General features: G+C 46.5%; 1 long non-coding RNA gene across 1 annotated transcript; it reads left to right on the forward strand.

Annotated features, from left to right (window-relative positions):
- Positions 1-291: 291 nt before the first annotated feature.
- Positions 292-6,564, forward strand: LOC139984235 (uncharacterized). The gene is made up of 2 exons (XR_011798981.1): positions 292-1,088; positions 6,004-6,564. It is a non-coding gene; the product is annotated as an uncharacterized lncRNA (long non-coding RNA).
- Positions 6,565-8,331: the final 1,767 nt, after the last annotated feature.

The raw sequence follows: 8,331 nt of genomic DNA on the forward strand, positions 1-8,331 counted from the left end.
ATGAATTATGAATTGAAATTTTTCGATGGATTTCGTTGAATCATATCGGATTTCGGAAAGCGTTCTCTGTCATTTCTTTAGCTTTATCGCCGTAGAATGATCATGTGAGGACATGAGCGCACGAGCGATACGTATTGGCGGCAAAGAAGCGCCTAATTCTGGAATCAGTGTTGCCAGTTGGCATTATCATAACGATAGTGCAGAGATATATACATTAAAGTAGGTCAACCGAAAGAGTGAAACCCAGGGGCGTACCGTACGGGGGGTGGGGGTGTTTGTGAGTTTCGCAATGTTACCGATTTAACATATTTCTTGTACACCGGCAAGTTAAAATGTGGTTGTGCTGTGATAATATATACTTTGTCTTCAAAGTAGGACTGCAATTTGCCTGAGCCAGGTTGCCGGACACAATTTTTCACCAACACTCTTGTCTCCCGGCTGAATAGAGTGGTAATGCACTTTCCTATTATAAGTCTCTTGGCTCTTAGTCACTACTTTTTGAATGTTCTTGCTGACTAAAGTATAGGACTCCTCCATTCTAGCTTTCCACTTAGAGGAGTACTCTGTTGGGTCTTTAGTGTAATGATTACAACTGATGTGAAGGATTGATTTATTATCTTTAGTTTATTCGGTTTCTACTTTAAGATGGCATGTATGGACAGAGAGCGCTGGTGAGGGCGCTAATACAAAAGAACATAAGACATACTCATTACATCTCCCTTTCTTCAGATATGAAATCATAGTATGGGGATTATATAAAGTGATAAAATACAAAGTTTAATAATATGAAGAGTTGACATCTCTGTTTGGTTTAATTATTCTGTCCCTTTTAGATGTAATAATAGGAGACTCTCTATGAGTTGGGGTGTCACTTTCTTCTTCATCATCTACATCATAACCAAACTGCGGTACATCCAAATATGGTAATATTCTCAAATCTCTGCGGTTCCGTCTATACTGTTCTACGCCTATTTGTACCACAAAAGATCTGGGGTATTGAGACTTTGCCACCACCATTCTTGGCTTCCATTCTTTACCAAATCGTACACCGACAGCATCACCAACTTTAACAAATGGTAGTAACTTGAGTTGAGTTGGCTTTCGTGGAGTGCAGACGTGTTTTTCGCTCTCGCTCTACATCTGATAACTGTTTTTTCACTGTACTGTGCTATACTTCCCGCCAGGCGGGTGTGCGCCAGTTCGTATATCGTATATCGTTATCGTTTATAGTCATCGTATATTGTATTTTATCCAGCCTATCTTTAGTTTTGTTACTCCTCTGTGGCCCAGCCACCTTCGGTATCATGGCATCGCGCCGTGATTCCAAAATTGTTAAGTTAACCTTCACCGGTGAACAAGCGGTTCCACCGGTGCAAGTTTTTAGTATTTTAAAGAGTAAGGGTGTTGTTGTGCCTGGAGAGGTTGATGCGTTGCAAGCTCTCCAGGGTCGTAATACTTATGATGTACGTTTTACAAGTGACGTGACCCGGCAGAAGGGTGTCGCGTTGCTGAGTGGGGTTGAAGGTTTGACAGTTACTCCGTACGAGCGTTCCGTATGGGTAACTGTCATCCACGTAGGACTAGAGGTGCGTCAGGAACTTGTCGCAACTGTTTTAGGTCGGTTTGGGGCTGTCAAGGGCATCAAAATGTGCTCGTACGCACAGGCCCCTGGGGTGTTGAACGGGCACCGACAGGTTCGGATCGACCTCAAGCAGGACATTCCCTCCTTCCTTTTTATTGCCGGACATAAAGCTCACGTGCGATACCCCGGTCAGCCCCGTACCTGCTTCAGGTGTGGGGAGACCGGGCACGAAGCCAAGGGCTGCCCAAACAAAAAGTGTGGGCGCTGCCTTCGTCTTGGGCATGATACCTCTGCTTGCCCAAGCGAAGTTGTGTGCTCACTCTGTGGGAAGGAGGGGCATGTTTTTCGCGCTTGTCCCTCTTCTTATGTCTTTATGACAAAGAGTGGGGGTCAATCAAAGGCGCCAAGTTCTGGCGCACCTACTGCCTCGGAGGAAGCTCCACGCAAAGAGGGGGGGCCGGATGCACCTAGTTCACCCTCCCTTGAAGTTGCAGACCCCAACCCCGTGCCCGCACCGAGAAAGTCTCCACCAGCTTCCCCTATCAACTCGTCCAGTTCCGTCCCCAGCCCGCCGCCGGTGTCGCCAAATCTGGAGACTCTGTCCGACGGCGACTCCGGGGACTCTGTGGTCATCGGGTCTCCGGAGGCTCTGTCTGACAGCGACTCCGGGGGCTCGGTGATCGTCGAGCCAAAACGTGCCACTGGGACGAGCTGGTACGACGAGATGGGGGAACCCTCTCTAAAAAGGTCGGCCTCAAGTGACGACTCGGACGACGATATGTCGTCTAGAGCGCGCTTGAAGCTTACAGAATCGTCGTCGGCGTAGTTTTGCCCCATTGCCCTCTCATGGCCCATACATTCTCAGTTGCCACTTTGAACGTGAATGGCATGAGGGATCATCGCAAGCGCAGTCGCATTTTCCAATATTGTAAATCAATGGAGGTCGACTGCGTTTGCCTGCAAGAAACACATATTTTGGAAGAAGATGTCCCTCTATGGGCTTATGAGTGGGGTGGTGAGCTGCATGCTTCGTTTGGTTCGTCTTCATCCTGTGGCACTGTCATCCTCCTGTCAGCTCGTCAGGCGGGTTGTGCCACTAGGGTGGAGACGGATCACGAGGGCCGATTGGTTTGCATTCTATTCAAGTATCCACAGGGTAACATCGCCATTTGCAATGTGTATGCTCCCAATCGGCCTTCTGCTAGACGAGATTTTTTTAACACGCTGCCTTCCTTTGTTCCTGGTAGTGCGCCGTGTGTCATGGTCGGAGACTTTAACTGTGTCCCAGACTCGGGTCTTGACAGACTCGGAACTTCTGTGTCTGCAAGTCCCGACGCTGGGATCACAGAATTGGACAGATTCACTTCGGCACACCTTTTAGCCGATGTCTGGAGGCATATGCACCCGTGTAGTACGGTGTATACGTAGGTGAGGCCTAACGGAGAAGATGCCTCCAGGATAGATCGAGTGTATGCGCCCGTAAGTTTTACATTTTCGGGTTGCGAGACGCTCAGCTGTCCGCTCTCTGACCATGACACTGTAGTAGCACGTTTTGTTTTGCCTTCCATTTTCCCCATCGGGCGGGGCCTATGGAAGCTTAACTGTCGGATTCTTGGCGAGGCAGAGTTCCGCCAGGGTTTCGAGACCAGGTACAAAGGATGGCAAACATTGAAGCCGGCCTTTGCTTCTACATCCCAATGGTGGGATGAGGTCAAGTTGCGCATCAAACGCTACGCAATTCAGTATTGCGTGACCCGCGCACGGCGTCGAAGAGAAAAATTCTCGAAGCTGTGCGCGGAGGTGAAGTTTGGCGACCCTTTGGCTGTCATCGCTTTGCAGACTTATCTCGATGAAAAGTACCACGGTGCCCGCGTCAGGGCCCGTGTCGAAGCGGTGGAAGCCGAGGAGCGCCCTTCACTGAGGTTTTACCAGTCCGTTAGCTCATCGGCAGGTGACAGACGCGTCCCGTCTGTACGCGCTACTGATGGGACCGTGGTTAGTGACCCTCACGGCATTGTCCGCGTATATAAAGAGTACTATTCGAGTTTGTTTACGCGTTGCAATGTCGACTTGTCGGCACAGGCCGATTTATTGAGGGGAATCTCAAAAACCGTTCCCCACGATGTCAATGATATTTTGGGGGGCGAAATAACCACTGTTGAGCTTTGGAAGGCGCTTTCGAAGATGAAGAATGGCAAGTCCCCGGGTTCGGACGGGCTTCCGAGGGAGTTCTACCGAACCTTCTGGGCAATAATAGGACCCGACATCAGAGCCGTCTTCGAAGACGCCTTCCAAAACGGACTGTTAAACGAAAGTCAACGTCTGGGCATGATTACTTTGCTGCCAAAGTCTGGGGACCCCTTGGATCCCCATACCAAGCGTCCGATCACCTTGTTAAATGTGGACTACAAGTTGCTGGCTAAGACCTTGTGCAACCGCCTTGCACTGGCTATGCCGCATCTTGTTGGTGATCTCCAGGCTTGTGCAGTGAAGGGTCATTGCATCCAGCAGAACTTGTGGTTGATGCGCGACTTGACCGACTTTGTTATTGAGCGTGATCTGCCATGTGCATTGGTGTCTCTGGACCAGCAGAAGGCCTTTGACATGGTGGATCGCGGTTTTTTAATGAATGTATTGGAGACGTTTCAGTTGCACCCAAATTTTCGTAAATGGATTTCTGTTTTGTATGAACAAAGTTTCAGTTCTGTTATCGTAAATGGGTTTTGTTCGGAGGTTTTTAACGTAGAGAGGGGGGTGCGCCAGGGGTGCCCTCTGTCTCCATTACTTTATGTTTTGTTTAGCGAGTCCCTCTCTCGTCTTTTGGAAAGGGACTCCAAACTTGTTCCATTCGTTGTGCCAGGGGGTGCCAAAGTGAAATGCGCTCAATATGCAGATGACGTGACATGTATTGTTTCGAGTCTCGGCTCCTTTCGCGCACTCTCGCAGGATCTATCTATTTTTGAGAGAGCTACCGGGGCGAAGTTGAATCCAGAAAAGACAAAGGGCCTTCGTCTTGGTAGCTGGAGATACAGAAACTTACCATTCGGTGCGTCGTGGTCGGATCAGAATATCAAAATTAATGGTATATGGTTCGGCTACGATGCACCTTGTGATGTCACCTGGAACGAGAGGGCTGAGGTATTTCAGAGCAGACTCGAAACCTTTGGCACCCGCTGGCTTTCGATCTTGGGGAAAGTCACTGTTATTAATCGTTTCGTTTCGCCCATCTTGTGGTACCCTGGCGCGGTGTATCCTATTCCGCGTCGCGTCCTGGTACGGTTGGAGAGGGCGATTTTTTCATTCATATGGTCCGGTGGTACAGAGCTTGTCAAGAGGGCGGTATTGTACCAAAAACTGGAGAAGGGGGGACTAGGGGTGGTTCATCTGGGAAGTAAATTGACCTTTTTGTTATTTAAGCAGTTGTTTGTAGCGGTAACTGACCCAGGGTTGCCTTGTTCATATTTTGTACGTTTTTGGGGCGGTTTGCACCTGCGTCGATGGGTCCCGGCGCTGTTTAGCAACAGGGAACCGCATAGTAGTACTCCAAACAGGGCGGTGCGTGTCATCTGCTCCGCGCTGATTGAGTTGCCCCCTGTTGACATGTCACAGCCGGCCCTCGTTCACAGTTCGTTGAGGGATAAGGCCTTGAATGCAACTTTTGTCCAGGGACGTCATTCTGCAGAAGTATGGCGTTCGGTGCATTCAAGGCTGAATGGTTGCAGGCTCCGTGATCTTGCATGGAGAGTTGCACACGGTGCCTTGGTGACCAACCTAAAAAGATATCATTGGCGATTGGGTGATGGACTGTGCCCTAGGACCGGCTGTGACAGCTTAGAGAGTACTGCTCATGTTTTTTGGCATTGTTACTTTGTAGTCAACTTATGGGAGTGGTTCCAGACCTGGACCGACCGTGTTACGGGAGACCGTTCATGGTCGGTAGGGCAGGGCTTTATTTTATATGGGGTAGACCCTCCAGTTTGTTCGGTAGCTGTGTTGCACCGCATCATTTTTGTTTGCTCTGTTGTAAAAAAACATGTTTGGCGGAATAGATGTAATTTGGTTTTTAGGGGCAAATTTGCCAGTTGGCAGGCAGTCCTGGAGGCGGTGAAGTCTGACATTCGCCTTCAGATTGAAGGCGATTTTCGCCGTTTATCTGGGGCTGCCTTTTTTGGACGCTGGTGTGCTGGGGAGGGGTTTTTCGTTTCGCTGCGTGCGGGTCGTCCTTCTGTACGTTTTTGAATGTTTGAGTGGGGAGGGGGTTGGGCGTTTTGTCTCTGCAGGTCGGCGGGCGTATGTTTTTTTGGCTCGCTAGACCTTAGTTTCGTTTGTCAGAATGGGATGGTTCGGTAGTGCCGTTTGGCCGTGACGTTTTGTATCCCGCATGGCGGGTCACGTAAAAAGCACAACTGGTAGTAACTTAGCACCACGGTTAAAATACTTTGTCTGTTTCTTTGCACGTCTCTTAAATTTCTCCTGAACATTTTTTGGCATTTCTGGTTTCATTCACTTTTGATATGTCGGTAGCAACGTTTGCGTTCTTCTACCCATCTTCTTGTGGGGTGTTTCTAAAATTAAGCAAGGCAATGTAAGGGTCTTGCCCTGACAAGTTACTCATATGCTTCGCTAAATTTCTTGAACTCTGCAGATACATACTGTGGTCCATTATCAGACATTAGTATGTTGGGAATACCAAACCTTGCAAATTGCTGCTTACAGAAATGGATAATATTAGTTGACCTTGTCTCTTGTAGTTTCTTAATTTCAAAATAATTAGAGTAATAATCAAGCATGATAACATATGTATCACCATCATATACAAATAGGTCTGATCCAACTTTCTGCCATGGCACAGCAGGGATTTCATGCTTCATAAGCGGTTCCTTCCTATTTTTGTGTTTAAATCGATTGCACACACTACAGTGTTGTACAGTTTCAGTGATTTGCACAGACATTCCTGGCGAATACATGATGTCTCTTGCTAATCTCTTTGTCTTTTCGACTCCTTGGTGTCCTTGATGTACTTTTTCTAGCATCAATTTTCGCATCTTACGATGAATTACTACTCTCTCGTGTTTCAATATTAGCCCATTTTCTACTGTCAGTTCACTCTGACATGACCAATACGGGGTCAAATCTTTGTCTAACTTTTGCTTACTTGATGGCCATCCCTTAACAATCTGGGAATGCAATTTGCTTAGAATTGTATCTTCCTGTGTTTCTTTCTCAATTTGTCTCAATTTTTCTCGTGAAATTGGCAGGGGAGAAACTACACACTCCATAATGTGTAAACCATCATTCACTTCCTCTGATGTGTCAGGTAGGTAGTTTCGACTCAGTGCATCTGCTACATCTTGTATGATACAGACAGTACATATTTTTGTAACTTTAGCAACATCCTTTGCAGTCGTGGAGGTGCTCGACTTAGCGGTTTCTTAAAAATAGATTCCAGGGGCTTATGATCCGTTTCAACTGTTACCATTCTACCAAAAATATATTCATGAAACTTCTCACACCCAAACACAATCGCAGCAAGTTCCTTTTCTATCTGTGCATACCTAGTTTGTGCTTCTGTAAAAGTCTTTGATGCATAGGCTACAGGTTTGTTATCTTGCAGTAATACTGCTCCTACACCACTTTTCGAGGCATCTACACTCAGTGTAACTGGTTTGTTTGTGTCAAAATACTTAAGTATTGGGGCATTCGTTATCATTCATTTTAATGCATCAAAACTCTTTTGTTGTTCTTCGTTCCACTGCCAAACAGTATCCTTACGAAGAAGTACTCTCAAAGGCTCTGATATGGCTGATAGATTATCCACAAATTTTGCAACATAATTGACCATACCCACAAATCTTTTGAGCTCTGTGATATTTGTTGGTGGGTGCATTCCTCGAATTGCATTTACCTTCTTAAAATCAGCTTTTACACCATCCGATGTCAGAATATGCCCAATGTATGGCACTTCATCTACCTTGAATTTGCATTTATCCAAATTCAGCTTCAATTTCTTGTCTCGACATCTTTGTAATACTTGCTCTAGCCTCATGTCATGTTCTTGCTCATTGGAACCCCACACCAATATGTCATCCATGATCACTTCTACACCTGTGAGATCATCAAATAACTCAGTCATACACCTCTGACATATTTCGGCTGCAGCATTTACGCCAAATGGTAGCCTTTTTGTACCTGTATCGACCCATGGGTGTATTAAATGTGCACAATTTTGAGCTATCTGTATCAAGCTGTAACTGTAGGGTGGAAAACACTTTTGCTTGTGGGAGCATTGTAACTATTTCCTCGATAGTTTTCATGGGGTAATGAGCCCTGTCTAAAGCTTCATTTAAATCTTTTGGATCGAGGCATATACATACCCTTTTTGTCTGGCTTAATAACAGTAACCATACTACTAACCCATTCTGTAGGTTCTGTAACCCTTTCTATGACACCTATTTCTTCCATATGTTTCAGCTGATCCTTCACAACCTTTTGCAAGGCAATAGGTACTTTACGAGGTGGGTGTACTACTGGCGTACTACCAGGCTTTACTTTGAGATATACCTTACCATGCAAACAACCAAGTCCAGTAAACACATCTTTGTATTTCTCTTGTACTTTTGCTTGTAGTTCTGAATCAACAACATCAACACGTTGCTTTTTACGTGACCCGTCATACGGGATACAAAACGTCACGGCCAAACGGCACTACCAAACCATCCCATTCTTACAAACGAACCTCAGGTCAAGCG

This window comes from Apostichopus japonicus, chromosome 17, assembly GCF_037975245.1.
Source record: "Apostichopus japonicus isolate 1M-3 chromosome 17, ASM3797524v1, whole genome shotgun sequence".
Classification (NCBI taxonomy): Eukaryota; Metazoa; Echinodermata; class Holothuroidea; order Aspidochirotida; family Stichopodidae; genus Apostichopus; species Apostichopus japonicus.